This window comes from Eschrichtius robustus, chromosome 3 (genome assembly GCF_028021215.1).
Source record: "Eschrichtius robustus isolate mEscRob2 chromosome 3, mEscRob2.pri, whole genome shotgun sequence".
Classification (NCBI taxonomy): domain Eukaryota; kingdom Metazoa; phylum Chordata; class Mammalia; order Artiodactyla; family Eschrichtiidae; genus Eschrichtius; species Eschrichtius robustus.
In genome coordinates this window covers 59,053,548-59,071,085 of record NC_090826.1, presented here as the reverse complement: position 1 = coordinate 59,071,085, position 17,538 = coordinate 59,053,548, and positions in this window count along the sequence as shown.

Below are 17,538 nucleotides of genomic sequence, written 5' to 3'. Positions count from 1 at the left end.
AAGGCAAACTTTTCATTGATCACATCAAGTACTAGACATAAATACTTAAAATGTCAGTGTTCTTACACAAGCTTTTATATGCATGTATGCATGTGTGTATATATATGCATAGATCATATTTCCTATGTTTATATATGCATGCATATATCATATATGTGTGTATATATCAAATATATGTGTATATATATAACATATGTATTTTATGTATATTACAGTGGTATTATATACAAAAGATTTCTGGAGAATTTCTCCAGAAACTCTCTAGAAAACAGTATTATGTAACCTGCCTTCTTCACAATACACTATATCTAGAAACTCCATATCATTGTATCATCTACAACATGATTTTAATGACTTTTATTACTGTAGTCTCTAATAAGGATGTGTCATTTGTTTATTAAGCCCCTATTTTGGACATTTAAATGATTTGCAAAATTTGACTATTATATGCTGAAATGAACATCCTTGGATATAAATCTTGTTGTAGATCTCTGATGGTTGCCTTAGGATCAGTTCCTAAGAGTAGAATTACTGGGGCAAAAGTTCAATCATTCATTCATTAGGTGTATGTTGAGCACCCTAGTTATGGGCTAGTGCTGTTCTAAGTACTTGGGACAGACAAGTAAGCAGTGTCCCTGTCACCAAGGTGCATATTGACCTGGTAGGGGGAAGCGGTGAGGGAGAATAAGTAATAAATAAACACAGTGATGGTGATAAAGACTACGGAAAAAAGCGTTCATGATGGACACCTGTAAGCTTACCATGGCCCCCAGAAATGTGCCACCAGCAGAATAGGGGCCTGTGGCTTCACATCTTCACTGACACTATGCAATTTTGACATTTGCCACTTTAAGATGCAAAAAAAGTTGCATTTTACATATATTTCATGACCAGTGAGAATTGAACATGTTCTATATTCCTGTGAGTTTATATTTTTAGGTTGTCAGTTCAGATTCTTCATCCGTTTTCCTCTGATATTCTGGTTTAGGATATTCATCCTTTGTCTCTCATACATGTAGCCAAGCTTTTCCCAATTGTTACTTGCTTTTGATTTTGTTTTTTGATGTTTCTCGGGGGCATGGAGCTTTTTAATTGTATATAATCAATTCTGTAAATCTTTTCCTTTATATTTTCTACCTTTGCTGTAATGCTGAAGGAAACCTCTCTAATCTGAGATAATAGAACAGGTCAACCATATTTTTTTCTAGTTTTCTCAATTTTCTTTTTAAGTTTTCTTTCTTTAATTCATTAATTCGTATGGAATTTGTTTTTCAGTAGGAATCTCAAATACTTTTTTCTAAAGGTTTTTTGGATAATGATTGGGAAAGGCACTATCTTAAGCAAACTGGGGAGGCTGTAGCAGTGGGCCACCCGTGAGCTGAGACTCTGGGACAGCCTTGAGGCTGAAGTGTGGGAACCGTTCCAGCCGCCAGGCACGCTAGAAGCTGCCTGTGAGAAGTAGAGCTCTCTGTGCTCCGCTACCCAGGTGCCACCCAGGTCCTCACCTTGACTTTGCCGGTGTGGGCCCTGTCACTGGGGAAGATGGACTTGCACTGGGTCATGGAGGAAACTTGAGAGCTGTGGGCAGGGGCCGAGTTTGTTGAGGGACAAGTAGGCAGTGGTTGCTGACTGCCCCCTGTGCCTGGACCTCCCGGGGGGGGTGCCCTGGGAAGCAGTCAGCTCCTCCACTGCAGAGCTCGGGAATAGCATCTGGGGTCAGAAGCTGATGACCACATTGATTGGATCAATAAATGGGGACCGCTTGAGTCTTCTCTGTGGGTGGAAGGGGAGGTGAGGGATGACCTGGTGGGATGGACAGAGCAGAATGCCCTGGTTTATACTCTAACTTTGCAACTAATTGCTGTGTGTCTTTGGCCAAGTTACAGTACCTCTCTGGGTCTAGTTTTTAATCTATCAGATGTTCTTTCTATTATACTATATCTAGCAACACTAATTGATTGGGAAGAATATCCACTCTAGACTTAATGGTTTGGAGTACAAGGTGCAGTAGTTCAGATAGAATTTGGGAATGTGTACAGTATACTAGCTTGATGCATTGGAGTGAGAGAGAGTGTGTGTGTGTGTGTGTGTGTGTGTGTGTGTGTGTGTGTGTGTGTGTGTGAGACAGAGAGAGAGAGAGAGACATAATTAGAGAAAGAGAAGGGAGGAGGGAAAGAAGGGAGGGAGAGAGGGAAGGAGGAAGGACAGGAAGAAAGAAGTTGAAAATAAGTTGACCCTGTGAGAATATCGAGCCAAGGTTTGTCATGAGTTGGAATTTCTGCCAGTCATCTAACTGCATAAAGGTAAGTGGGAGGGGTGGGGCCACTCATACAGGTGCAACAGCATCCTTTCAACCCACCAGCTGGCTCAGGAGGGGGCAGTCCTGTTAGCCTTCAAAATGAACATTTAAAAACCCCCTTGTCCAGAATGACTGTCAGTCATAGCTACTTGCTGCCCTCTGCTGGTCAAAATAAATAATGTCTGCATTACAAAAGCGTTTTAACTGATTGTAATAATGATGTTTATTTACCCCCAAAGTATATACGGAGCACCTATGAAGTGCCAGGCACTGTTCCAAAGCAGACCAGTAAGCAAAACAGACAAATATCCCTACCTTCATGGGATTTAATTCAATAACAACAATGATAATATCTAACATTTATAGATCCCATGCTACGCATGTGCCAGGTAGCATTATAATTCCTTGATATTTATCAATTCATTTCCATCCTCAAGTCAGTCCTAAGAGGTAGGTATGACCATTTCCATCGTTTTAAAGCTGAAGAAACTGGTGCACGTCGAGGTTAAACGATTTCCCTGAGGTCAGACAGCTGGGAAATAACTGAGCCAGGTTTAATTCATTCTGCTTCTAGAGCCTGTTCTTAACCCCTCCATTCACTGCCTTTACTGGCATTTCTGGCAGATACGCTTCTCCTCCTGCCCCAAATACTGTGCAGGCGTCGGCATTACGAGGTGGAAAGGCAAACACCCACCTGCTCCTTTGGCTCAGCCACTCATCCATCTCAGCCCCTGTGTGGCCTCGGGCCAGTCCCTTAGCCCATGCAGCTGTGGGCAGATTAACACATGGCGAGGGCATGCTCACAGCAGGGTCCTGCCAAGTGTTCTCCCTGTCTTCCTCCATCCCCTAAGCGGACCCTCAGATGGGAGGGTCAGGGAAGCCACTGGAGGGGTGGAATCTCTAACCTGCTGCTCCAGGCTTCTGTCTTGAGGTCCCAGGGAGTCCTTCTCCAGTTCAGCACTAAGGGCAGGAGGCAACCTGGAAGTTAGTGATGAAACTCAGAGTTCTTTCCTGCTTGGCCTAGATTTCTGGGGCAAAGGGACAGCAAGAGGGCTTCAGGTCAGCTCCAGGGGAGAGCTGGCACCTACTGACCTGGGAGGTGGAGCTCCCCCAGTCTCCAGGGAGAGCTGCACTAAAATGCCAGCGGCTGCTGCCAGGAGGGAAAGGGTCCAGAGCAGTGGGGCACAGGAGGAGCGAGGAAGTCCTCAAATTTTGCAAACCCTAGATTTCTACTTGTTAATTTTTTTGTAATGTGTGCCCAACCTCATATAAAATGTCTCTTTTATAGGGAGGGAACATATTTTTTAATTTTATTTTAAAAAAATCTCTTCAGAAATTTGATGTTTTTAAAAGGCAAATTTAAGAAGTATTCTGTTATTGTATACCCCCGAATCCCCTCTTGTAACCAATGTCTAAATAACAACATTATGAGAGCTACTCTTTAGGAAGCACTGAAGATGTGCCAGCACCTCACAGCAGCCCCATGACATAGGTACTTTATTCACATCACTTACAGATGAGCAAGCTAAAACTCAGAGAGGTTAAGTCATTTGTTCTGGGTCACGCAGCCAACTCTCAAGGCTGTGCCTGGATGACTCCATTACCACCACCCTATACTAATGTCCCAAAGTGAGGAAAACACCATAAACTGAGCGATTGACTTCTAGGTCCCAGGGACTTCTAAGTGTCACCCCAAGAAGCAAAGATGATTTATCCGTGGGTTTTGTCTGAACACACAATAGGGGTTTTATCCTCATCTCTGGGGTTCTCTCGTGTGATTTGGAAGCAGCAGATCTGCATGTCCGTGGGAGAGGGGTGATTGAGCCAGCTCTCATGTGATCCGGATCTGCCAGCCTGGAGCAACCACAAGCCCAAGGGAGCCCCGGAGAGGACCTCGTGAGAAGCAGTCAGTGAGTTGAAACAGGAGGTGCCGGGGACTGTCACACACACTCGGTGAGAAACTTTCAGCAGCTTCATGTGGGGACGGGGAGGAGGGGTATCATTATTCCGAACACTAAAGAGAAGGGACTAAGGTCCAGGGGAAGAGGGCTGCCAGAGGCCCCGCAGCAGCTGGGGGCCAGAGCGGGTAGAGCCCAGGCCTTACAGAAGCAAGCTGAGTCCCACCTTCTGTCCTGCCTTCCAGGTCTGCCCCAGCAGCACTGGCACCACCTGGGGCATGATAGGAACGCAGAATCCCAGCCCTGGCCCGCTACTGAGACTGCTCCGGTCTGCACCTGCCCACTTAGGGCCACCTCACACCTGAAGTGGCACCCCCAAACTGCAGACAGGAGAGACATTCTCCCAAAGGGGATTCGACTTTCTTGGTTTACACTATTTCGGTAGGAAGGAGACCATAGCGTGGTAACTGGAAGTTTTGCTGAGGCACAGATCTGAGTCATGGCCACTGCCAGGCTGGTGCTCTGGGCAAGGTTCTCGGCTCTTGGGGGCTGGCTAGGAGGATAGAGGGGACCCAGGGACCACTTCGTCCTCTGGCTGGTTTGGTCCTGTCACCTAGATCTCAGAAGTTGCATTCAGCGTAAAAGGGGTTGAAGTGAGGAACCAGCTCTGCGCCTCAGTTTCCTAGTGTGTAAAATGATTCACACTGTGTATCTCATTGCGTTGTAAGGAAACGTGGGTTAGGACAGTGCTTGGCGTGCCAGAAACTCTCCGTAAATGTTAGCTGTTATCATCGTCGTCATCGCCACGGATTCTTGACACCTGTGAGTATATGTAGCCCAGACCCTTTTCCAGTTCCCTAAATGACAGATAAGGAATGCTTATATTGGCTCCTGGGTTTCTCCAAATGACATGTTCCATCTAGAATGCAGTGTTTCCTATGTACATCCTCACGATGCACATTGACCAGCAATTTAAATTATCTCGAAGGCTTATCTCTCATGCAGTGGTGGTATTCATTGAGATGCAGTGTTTTTATTACCCCATGAGCTTTGTCACGGACTCAGTCATAAGCAGAGACCAACCCAGCCGCGTGAAGGAGCAGTCCCTGGGTCCCCCCACCCTCCACCCTCCCAAAAGCTCCCCAGAGCTGAGACTTTTGCCCAGAGCCCCAGCAGTAGGCATGATTCAAATTTGTGCCTCAGCAAAGCTGCCAGTTATCGTGCTATGGGCTCATTCCATCTGGAATTGTTTAAACCAAGTAAGTTGAAACTGTGACTGTCAGAGAGCCATCACGGTTTTTCCCAAGGTAGGTTTCACAGGACACTGGTTCCGTCGAATGTTTACAGGTGCTGAATCATTGTTGGGCTGTCAAGTGAGTTTGAGGAACATTGGCATTTTAAACAAGTTCCTTTTCTGAGGACATCGGCACCTTTCGCATGCCAGCTTTCTGAGTCTGTGAGGGAGGGACGGGTAGGCTCTTCCTCAAACTTATTTGACCATCTACTCTTTTCTGTGTGGGGCATGTTCTATCGCAGTGCTTTCCAAACCTTCACCTGCACATGGTTCACCTGGGAGCTTAGTCAGGTGCAGTTTCCCACTCAGAAGATCTCGGGAGGAGCCTGAGATCCTGCGTTTCTACCAGGCTCCCAGGTCGCGGGGATGCTGCTGGTCCACAGACCACACTTTGAACAGTGGGGTTTGAGAAGATATTTCTGAAAGGTGTGTGCTGTGGTCCCTGTGACCACAGGGGCTCCTGTGACCTCCCCGTCACAGCCTTAACACCTGCTGAAGGGCTCGGATGCTGTGAAAAGTGAGCTGGGCCCTGAGCTGGAGTGGAAGCTCGTGAGAGCAGAGAGTTCCATCTGTTTTGTTCCCAGCTGTATGTCCAGAACCTGGAGCTGTGCCTGGATCGCAGAGGGGCTCAGTCATACCTGCGGAATGATGGTGTTACTAGGGAAACTCAGCAAAGCTGCCCGTTTCCAGGGATTTTCTGAAACATGCTGTGCTGAGTTGTGGTGGATTTGAGTTTTTAAGTGGTCTGAGATTGCTGCAAACTCACCAGAGAGTTTGAAAACCATCCAGAGCATCTCTTTCTTAAGCTCATACATCTGACCGGGCCAACATCTAGGTGAGTCCTCCACCTGTGATGCACAGTTGCTTTTCTTGTTATGGGAGCTTCAGCCCACGTGGCCTCCAAGCCCTCGTGAAGAGCGAGTGCTTCCCGCTCTGGCATTCAGGGGTGTGAGCTACAGGCGGGCCCGTATCTCCAGAACGAAGCACTTTCTGTGAGATGGGACCAAAGTAGCCCAGGCCGAGTTCATGGGCAACTTATTAAACCAGGTTCACGGATTTGGCCTCAATCTTGTCCTGATGTTCTCATTACGGGTCCAGGCAGGGAGCCGAATTCCTTGCTCTTCAATGGTTTGTTTGTTTGTTTGTTTTGATCTGAGAGAATAGGAGAAGCTATTTGTTACCATGGTAACTGCTCAGTGAGATTCTTATTTATTTAATTTTTTTTTTTATTGAAGTATAGTTGACTTATTATATTAGTTTCAGGTGTACCGCAGAGTGATTCAGTATTTTTATAGATTATACTCCATTTTTAGTTATTATAAAATATTGGCTATATTCCCTGTGCTGTACAATATACCCTTGTAGCTTATTTTAGACATAGTAGTTTGTGCCTCTTAAACCCCTACTCTCATCTCACCCCTCCTTCCATCCCTTTTCCTACTGGTAACCACTGTGAGTCTGTTTCTGTTTTGTTATGTTTGTTCATTTGTTTTATTTATTTATTTTTTTTGGATTCTACATGGAATTGAAAATATACAGTACTGTCTTTCTCTGTCTGACTTATTTCACTAAGCATAATACCCTCCAGCAAGTTTCTTAAGCTGGGGAGCATAAGTCTCCTCAAAACTTCCTACCTTTGAAAAACTTATGATCTTTTTTAGGGAGCTAGGCTCTCAGTACATGAACTGTGCAGTCAGTGACCAATGGGAAGGGAAGTACAGTGGGTGCTTTTCAGTGGTTTCTGAGCTGGGGCAATTCGGGACGGCTTCTCAGAGAAGCGAAAATGAGCTGAGTCTTCAAGTGGGTGGATAACAGGGCAGGATAAAGGAAGAGTGTGAGAGTGTGAAGATGAAATTTCACAAGCATTTTTTGGAAGACAGTGACTAGAGTAGCCTGCCTAGAAGAAAGTCTGATGTGTTGTGGATAGAAAAGCAAATTGGAAGCAGAGTGTAGAAGGCCTTGAATGTCAGGCCATGGGGGCTGGACACCTGGACCCATCTCTTTAGAACTGGAGTCCAGTTCAGGCAGCCACGAAGCAGTCACAGAAAGGCAGCCTCCTCCTGAATGAAGCCAGGTCTGGGTCACCAGACTAATAGGGAGCAAGAGGGTTTGACCGCTAGGTACAGTGGTACAGCATGTGCACTGCACAAGAGCACCTGGGCAAGGGAGCAGGTTCTCACTCATCAAGCTATGCACCCTGGCATGGGGCTGCCTTCTTCTAGAGGGGCCCTCCATCCAGTGTTCATAAAGTCACTCCTACAAGCTGGCAGTGGTCTGATCCTCTAAAGCCACAGCCATGGGTGTTTTCTCCTCACGGCAAGGCATTTTCTCAGAGCAGCCAGTCGTGTACGTTCCCAGGGTGTCCCAGGGAGGGCGCTGCTCAGCTTTGCACAGGACGACAGAGCCCGGAACACAGAGCTGTTCTGAGAATGCAGCTAGAACTGGAGCAAGCCAGTTTTCTGCTCCTGGGCAGACAGACCAGCGAGCAAGTGGTCTGTAATTGTCCCCTTCAACCGAATTTAACCAAATCTTACTGCGAGGACGACTTACTGCTCCCAAGCAGGAAAGGAGTGAGGACAGAGCATCTGCAGCCCTAAAGATTCTGAAGTCAGGACCAGCAGCCCTCTGTCCTGAGGGGTCTGGGCGGAGACTTGCTTGCTTCCCAGAGGTCAGCAGTTACCAGCTGGGCAGGAGTGAACATCACATATACAGACGAAACAGAGAGACGCAGAGGGCTCCGAGGATGGGAGAGCCGGTATGTCTCACCAGGGCCACTGCTGGCCTTTTGGTCCCCAAGTCCCTGTGACAACCAGGAACTTTCCCCTGCACGATTCAAAGGCTCTCTAAGGAGGGTTGAATCACCCCCAAATGAGAACTGAACTAGCATCATGTGGATAGAGGCAAGGGTCCCAGCCTCAGTCAAAGGCTGCTGTGTGGGCAACGCCACTACCTCCCACCAGGTCCTCAGCTAGCCTCCTCAGAAGAGTGAGTTTACTCACTGGGACACAACCCCCAGCAAGGAGGGGGTTCCCCCAGTTATTTTCAGGGAGGTGAACCCAACGGCAAATCACCACTTAGATAGAGAAGGTCATGTGTGGCTTTGGTTGTTTACTGTTCCTTTGCCTTATTTTCACATTTTATCACATTCTTTTTTTTTTTAATTTTAATTTTTATTTATTTTTGGCTGCGTTGGGTCTTCGTTGCTGCACGCAGGCTTTCTCTAGTTGTGGCGAGCAGGGGCTACTCTTCGTTGCGGTGCGTGGGCTTCTCGTTGTGGTGGCCTCTCTTGTTACGGAGCACAGGCTCTAGGGTGCGCAGGCTCAGTAGTTGTGGCGCACGGGCTTAGTTGCTCCACGGCATGTGGGATCTTCCCTGACCAGGGCTCAAACCCGTGTCCCCTGCACTGGCAGGCAGATTCTTAACCACTGCACCACCAAGGAAGTCCCTATCACATTCTTATGAATGTTTAAACGATGTATTGTTTCATCTTGCTCGTTTTGGAATGTTAGAAAAAGATCATACCCTAGGTGAGCTACATTTTTTTAAAATTCAAAGCTATGTTTGTGAGATTCTTTTGAGTTGATGCAAATAGCTGTAGTTCATTCATTTTCACATTCTCGTTACAGGTCTCCCAGTGCACGTGTGCAAGAGTCTCTCCAGGTATGTATTTAGGAATGGAATTGATAGGTCATAGAGTTAGCAAATTTTCAACTTCACTATGCAGTACCAAATCATTTTGCAAAATGATTGTGGATTTCATACATAGTTATTTCATATTTATATATGATTATTTTAATATTTAAAGCCCTTGAAGATCTAAATCTGGTGTACTTTGTTTCTGCTGCCTCTGGCCCAAAGTGGTTTGACTTCTTATGTTTTGCTTTCTTAAATTTTATTAAGAGCTTATATTTTGTTGATCTTAATCTGTGGAAATCCTAGAAACCCTAAACGAGGAAGCTTTTCTCCAGAGCAGAATTGTATTGACATTTGCTGAGAGTCAGAGAGTCAGTGTTACCCAGCTTATACTTTAGCCCCCCTATAGAATCCCAGACTTAATCTCTTCACCTTGTTACTTAGCTTTGATTTTTGGTTTTAATATCAGCATTTGCCAGCAGGGCAGCACTACCTTTCTCCCACACTTATCACTTATCACTGTGAGTTCAGGTCTTTGGGAAAGGGTGAGTGTGGGTGTGGAAGAGTCATACATCCCTTCTCGCAAGCCTGGGAATGAAATAAAAGGTATGTTTTATCAGGTTGTGTTCATTTCATAGCAGTGGAGACTCCATAGCATGTAGTTCTCCATAGTGCCAGAAGTGCTTTTTAACACTTCACTGTTGGATTCTGTTAACAGGGAATTTTGGTGTAGATGGTCAGGATAGAAACTATCTGGTCTTCACAGTCATCTCTACCTCCCAAACACCTTTAGGCAATACCATTTGTTTCCTTTGTATTTCTTTGGCCTTTCTCTGAATCTGTAGCATCTTTGGTGTGCGAATTTTTCCCATGAGAAGAAAATCTCTTCAATTTTTTTCAGCTCTTTGGTTTCTGTTTTACCCTCTCCAGAGAATAAATCTACAAGCCTGCACTGTTCAGTATGATAGCCACTAGCTCCATGTGGCTATTTAAATTTAAATTAATCAAAATTAAATGAAATTAAAAATTCAGTTCTCAGTGAAAAATCTCAAAAGAGAAAGGTGTTCCAAGTGACTCCGTTCAGCGTGTTGATGGATTTCTTTGAGGCCAGCTCACCACTCTTTGGTGTAGCTGCTCACCTCATTCTAATCAACCCCAGTAGAGAAGGGAGTTGGGGGCTGGGGGTAGATCACAGAACACAAAGCAGGGCAGGAGAGGTGAGTGTACTGCCCTAGAGGGAGCAGGGAGACAGTGGTGGGCATTTCTAATATCCTCCATGACTTCATTTGGTTCTCAAGAAAATCCTGGTACGTCATGACCCCTGTTTAAGCCCCCTTTTAAAAGATGAAGAAACTGAGAATCTGAGAAGTAAAGTGAGTTGACCAAAGATGCAGAGCTATGAAGTGTAAAGCCACACACACATACACACACACACACGATTTATAGAATAATCCTTTTCCCACTTTCCTACTGAACGTCTTTGTGTGTTCCTCTGACTTTCAGTGTATAGTACTAAAAGGTTTCCCATAGATGTAGCCTCAGAATCCAGTCCTGCCTTCCCACCCCTGCTTCCTAAGTCAGACTCCTTGCTCTAAGACTGAGGTTACCCACACCCTCCACATTCTAATAAGTATAATTTTCCAGTTTTACATGGTAGCTAGTTTCTTAGTAATTCTTGAGCAGAATTCAGAGAGAAAACTAGGATCCTTTCTTGTCTGGGATTTGGACTTTCTGGAGAGCCCAGGGCCCCTTTGACAGTGAGGTCTGCCATCGTTTCATAGCTTGAAATTTGCAAAGTTGCCACTCATGACCATTTATTTCTTCCTGGATTCTTTCTCTCCAGTGAGGCAGACCTTGGTTATGGCTTTGTGGCACATTAGACTAGATTTTCCATAAAAGTGACTGAACTGAATGTGTCCATTTTTATAGACCTGGGAACTCTTCGTTAAAACAATTAAGTAGGGCTTCCCTGGTGGTGCAGTGGTTGAGAATCTGCCTGCCAATGCAGGGGACACGGGTTTGAGCCCTGGTCTGGGAAGATCCCACATGCCGCGGAGTAACTGGGCCCGTGAGCCACAATTACTGAGCCTGCACGTCTGGAGCCTGTGCTCCACAACAAGAGAGGCTGCGATAATGAGAGGCCCACGCACCGCGATGAAGAGTGGCCCCCGCTTGCTACAACTAGAGAAAGCCCTCGCACAGAAACGAAGACCCAACACAGCCATAAATAAATAAATAAATAAATAAATAAATAAATAAATAAATAAATAAATAAATAAAAGCTTTAAAAAAAAAAAATTAAGTAGGGACTTCCCTGGTGGTTCAGTGGTAAAGAATCTGCCTTCCAATGAGGGGACACGGATTCGATCCCTGGTTGGGGAACTAAGATCCCACATGCTGCGAGGCAGCTATGCCCGTGTGCTACAACAAAAGAACCCACAACGAAGATCCAGCATGTCGCAACTAAGACCTGACACAGCGAAAAATAAATAAATAAAATTAAAAAAAAAAAAAAAATTAAGTAGCACAAAAACAAGCAATACTAAACAATGTGAAAGGGCTACACAAAATATAAACATTCAGGTTGGAAGTCTTTTTCCAAAATCCTAAACTATTACCCCTCACATGGATAATATATATATATATATATATTATCAGATAAACTAATTATGATGCTTCAGTAGATCAGAGAAGGAGCAGGATTCCTCAGCCCCTGCCTTTCCTCCAACTTTTCTGTCAAGGAATTGGAAAGAGAGACTAGACATTGATGAAGGGTGGATTAGATATTTAGTTTCATTAAACATACTGGTCTGGATAAGTTAGAGCTGAGGAGAACGGGACCATGCCAGTGAGATCAATTATCCACAGGCAGTGACCTCCTGGGACCTTAAAGACCAGGAGAGGTGCCAAAGAGCCAGAGACAGGAGGCTGCCACCCCTACGATCCTGAATTTTCCAGTGCTGAAGGTGAGCTCATAAACTTGACAACGGAAGCAGACAAGGAGCTAGGAGCCCTGGACATCCACGGTCCCAGTGGAGCTTCATTTGGGGGCCATGTAATGTTGCACCAGCAAAGGAGAAGCAGTCTGGTGGTTCTCACTGATTGCAGACTCCAACATGAATCACCACTGGGATGTAGCAGCCATGAGCTAATGTGACCTTCAGCCGCATCCACGGAACTATGGTGTTTCCAAAAGAGAGCACAGCGACTCCCCACACCCGCCCCCAGACTTAGCGACATCTGAACCACCGAGTCATCCTCTGTTGATGCTGATATTGTATAAAGAAGAGTTTCATATGACATTTACGCTGGGCAACAGGGTCTGTGCTTTGATTTTGGTTTTTTATCGCAATGAAATAAACATCCCGGGGCCCTAGAGACAGTGGCTCTTCTCTTTGATCTTAATCAAGCGTTGTATCAAGGAACATTCTGTTTTTTCCCCACTGCTGCTCCCCTCCATCTGAAGGTAGGCGTCCCCAACTGAATGGATGGGCCTGGGCCCCAGAGCCAGTGTGGCTTGTTGATGATGAGCATATAGGACAGAGGAAGGATATGTCTCAACTTATAAACAAGCCTCTGGGAACTTAGCCAGTCGACTGCATCAATCAGGGAAAGTGCCACCCACCCCGCATCCCATTTTTTGACACACTAGAAGGCAGATTTCCTAACAATCGGGGCTGTTTAAAAGTAAAATCGGCTGTCTTGGGAAAGAGTGCGTTCCTCATCATTGGAAATGTGCAAGAGCAGAGTGTGGGTGACCCTCTGAAAATGAACGTGGATCGAGAAAAGGCTTGGCAGAGCTGATGCTGGGCCCTCCTCCAAACTAACACCATGATCTTACATTTAGACCACCCTGCTTTTTGCTGGTGATAAAATTTTCCAAGTAGCTTGATCCTCCCCGTTTGGAGTTAGCAGTCCCCTCTGAATTACAGTGTTAGGATTCTGAATCCATTTTAAAATAAAAAGTCTTTGCAGACGTTCCTTAACCTCTCTCCATCACTATCGGTGTAACCCTCAGTCCCTCTGCTATGACCACCTGAATTCATAAGAAGGGAGAGACTGCCCTCTTGGGTTTTCTGGATTTCCGGGTCCAGTAGAAGGACACCATGGTGTTCCCTCTGGCCTCCTCTCTAATCCCCATAGCCTTTTTGGCAAAGCGATGGAAAAAACACTTCATAAGGAGTGTGAACAGATTGCCATGGGAGCCAACCTGTGATCATTCTCTCCTCACCTGCTTCCCAGCCAGCTCAGTCCAAATGCCTTTGAAGCGAGAGCATGAATTTCTCTAATTTAGGGCAATTATAGGATTTACAAATTAAACATATTCCCAGTGGTTTCCCTGGCAACCATCTCTGAATCACACAATGAGATAAAACTATTGTTCTATTTAATAGAGTCCACTGTTAAGAGAAGTCCAGCTATAATTCACAACGTGTACCCACCTGGTGTGGGCAGAAACAACACTGGGCGAGGGGGCAGGAGACCTATATGCAGGCTCCAGTCCACGGGGGTCAGATCCAGAACAGGAACACATCCCGAGACCCTGGTGAGAGCGCCCCAGCAAAGCAGAGGGGTCTGAGCAGGGCGAGGAGAACGAAGACTCAGGTGCTTCTGAGTGAGTGGAAACGAGCACAGAACAGTTTGAGGCGAGGAGTCTATGTGAACGATGATGAGGTGTAGTAGGGTCCGGTGCAGAGCAGGCTTATGCAGTGGCGCAGGGCTCAGGCGGTGCTTAATGCAGCAGGGCCAGGCCAGGCAACCCAGCAGTCTTGGGCAACATACTTCATTACGCTGCTAGCCTCGGTGGGGTCTGGGAGGGCCAGCCAGCAGGAGGGCATTCAGTTCGCAGCTTCTTACCTGTACGATAGAGACTTGAGCCATATCCCTTTCAAGCCCCCTTCTAGCTCTTCTGGGTAGTAGGACTTATCTGGTACTGGAACAATTAAAAAAAATAGTCATACTTATAGTCAGATAGAGATGAAAATAGCAGCTTTATTGGTGGTCATGTTGGAGCACTTCAACTGGACGTACAACCAAATGACCTTCCAAGTGGCACAACCCTGACCGAGTCTGGACCTGCACGTGGGCAGAGTTGGGGCTACAGCTCAGACACACGAGAGCATGCAGCTTGCCTCGAACCCATGAATTCTGGAGAAAGACGTGTCCCCCTAGACTGTGGACTGGGATCCAACTGTTGTTCCTACAGGAAAGCAGAAGCAGTGAAAACACTCTCCATCCAGCACACAGCCAGCCTAACAAAGAGAGCCCACGTTTCAGGACGCTTCTCCAATCTCACCAGAAAGAGAAGTCTTTCCCTCCCCTGGGAAGAAATGAAGGAGAGGGAGAAAGATGGGTGCGAGCTAGCTCTCCAGTACCCCAAAGAGGGCAGAGCTTCCTGTTTTGTGGACTGGCAAGAATGCCGGAGGGGAGAAAAGGATTCCCTAACACAGGGCCGGGGGGTGTTGAGTGAAATACTAGAGGCACGTAGCTGGCTCCTGGTGGACGCACTTCGCCTCTTCTTGCTTCCCAGACAAAAGACGTCTGGCCACCTGCACCCTTGTGTGTGCATGGAGAGCCTGCAGCTCCCAGCAGCTGCCGCCCATACACGGACAAGTCAAAGTCCCTCTGAAAATCAAAATCTGCAATAAGACACGTCATTTCTGTCCAATGACAGGTTTGAGTAGAGTGGCGCTATTGAGTTACTGAATTTTTAAGGGTATAACATTTTTTTTTCATTTTCCAGTATTTCTCACTATGACTGAACTGTAGAGTTTCATAACGTTCCTTGGCAAAGAAGGAGAGCGTGTCAGCGTGCATTTTGCAAAGTCCCTTGTTGCCGGTCTTTCTGAACTGTCACCAGTGGGAGATTCATCCCCAATTCACTGCCTTTCTAGATCTCTTGTACGATTTTTCAAAGTTCCTCATTTAGGAACAAGCCCTTTAGTAATGGCAAACACTGACGTGTGTTGTATTCTGGGCAATGAACAAATGTTCGTCTAAGGGTCAGAGGGGGAAGAGAACATGCTCAGGAACTCACTGCAGTGAGTGATCGAGTTGGGTTCCAGCCCACATCCGTGCTGCCTTGCATTGCTTCTCATGGGCCTAGAGTGACTGGGCTTTCAGGTGCTTTCTTTCCAGACACCGCCCCACCCCCCCCCCATTCCCCTCCACGAGATAACTGGGTTCATGGAGGAGGAAAACACCGAAATAAAATCTTTCTGGGGTGGAATAACATGTGGCCTCCTTTCTTCGGAGCGTGAAGGAAAAATCTCTCTCTTCCGGTAGGTTGCTGATGCCTGATAATATTTATCGGCTCCTGACCCTGTGCCCGGCATGGTGCTGGGCAATTTACGTTATTTCATTTAATCTTCACAGCAATCCCATGAGCAGTGATTATCATCCTCACGTTACAGATGAGGAAAAGGAGGCTTGGAGACCCTTAGGTAACTTTCTGTGCAGTCTCGCTGGAAAGTGGTGGAACGTTGCCAGCTTAGACAATTTCATTTTAAATTCTTGCCAAAACCTTTACCCTCTACCTATCCATTCCTCCTCCTCCCCAAAGTTGGAGATTTATTCAAGGGAAATCCACTTTGAACGTGCATGTGCCTTGAGTGTTTGGGTTTATGGTCACTCACACTTGATTTGTTTCATTCTTTGCTCTCTGTACTTAGGGACAAATGGGAGTCTGGAGACTAAGAGGACAGTTGGGGGAAGGCGGGATTTTGGAACCTGCAGACACGCTGGGTGCAGAGGTCACAGGCCCATTCTCTGCATCCTCTCCCTGGGCCAGCTGCAGCCATGGAGTGTTGGGAAGAGCAGCAGACTGGAGCCGGTGACCTGGCTCTTCCAGTACCTTAGCTACATGAGTTCGGCCACTACATTTCCACTCTCTGCTAACAGTTTCCTGCACTGTAGCACAAGCAGGTTGGGATTGATGAATGTTGAGTTTCCCCTGAGCATCCGAGCTAAGTAATTCAATCTCACATCACTCAGTGAGAGAAACTGCTAGGAAAAGCTGTGTTTTCTCTGAGCAACTGTTTTAGCTTGTTTGTTTGGCAAATGCTTGTATAACATGTACAAGTAACTACTGTGTACTGTTTTAGGTACTTTATGAATATCAACTTATCTCATCCTCCCAATAGTCCATGTGGTAGGTATTCCAGGTATTATTATTATCCTGTTGATGGGCAAGGGGACTGAAGCACACAGAGATTTACTCGAGGTCCCAAAACTAGTAAGCATGGAGCCAAGTTGAATAGAAGCAGTCCAGCTCCAGAGTCCATGTTCTTACCTTGTTTTTATCTCCTGGACAGTGGAATTGTGTAACTGATCCAGTGCCCCTCTTTAACTTGACAACCCAGGCTACCTCTTACGTTTAGCAAATGTACAAGTCCTGGGAGTGTGTGCTTTAGGTACTAGGTTCACCCCCAGCTTCATTCTGCCTGCCTGTTTTCCTCTCATTCTTCACCCCACCAGATTTTTTCCCCCTGTTTATGAGTATACCTCTTTGCCACTCACCAAAACATCCTTTTGGGAAGACGGTAAGAAATTTTAAGAATAATAATAAAGATAAATATAAAGATGATTCAGTGATGCAAGTTTGGAATCCTTCTAAGGGGCTTGCTGTATCCTCCAGTGTCTGTGTGGTGCTTTCACAGAGTTTGGGAGAGAGAGTTGGGGCGAGGAGGCAGCTCTACTTCAGGGGAACAAGGTTCAGGTTCTCAGCAAGGATGACAGTACTTCCTGGCGGGGGCAGGGGTTGTCGGAAAATTTATTGTGGGAGGGGATTGATTATTGCAATAATTGGGGGGGGGTGCTATTGGGATAAACTGGGTGAGGGACAAATCCATTAAAGTCCTACAGTGAGGGAGACAGCCCCACACAAATGACAAATGCCCCATTGGAAATATATGTAGGTAAAAATCTCTATGGTTACCAGAGCCTAACACCTAACTCCATTTTACATATGTTTAAAAGGATATTTTACATGGTTTTGACATATACTGAATTTTCCAGGGATGCAACTCCCGTGTAAATCAAGAGAAGATTGAACTTTGTTTTGGAACTTTACAAAGAGTTGTTCACCACTTGGAAATATTCCATCATCAACAACAGCACTTCTGGTATCTGAGTCAACAATGCAATATACTGTATCAGTTTACACTTGTAGCTGTCACATTCATATTGATACTACTTATATATATACACATATAAATATGCTCATTTAGCGTTTATCTCAAAATGTTCAGTATAAAGAAAAAGTGTCAACAATAAACATTATTTGAGTATTGTCTTACTTCTCATACATCCAAATTTGCTCATTATAACTAGGAGCAAGCATCTGCCAACTTCAAAATGTCTCTAGTGTAATCATGCCTAAACACCTCCAGGTTGAAATACACACTCCTTTTATT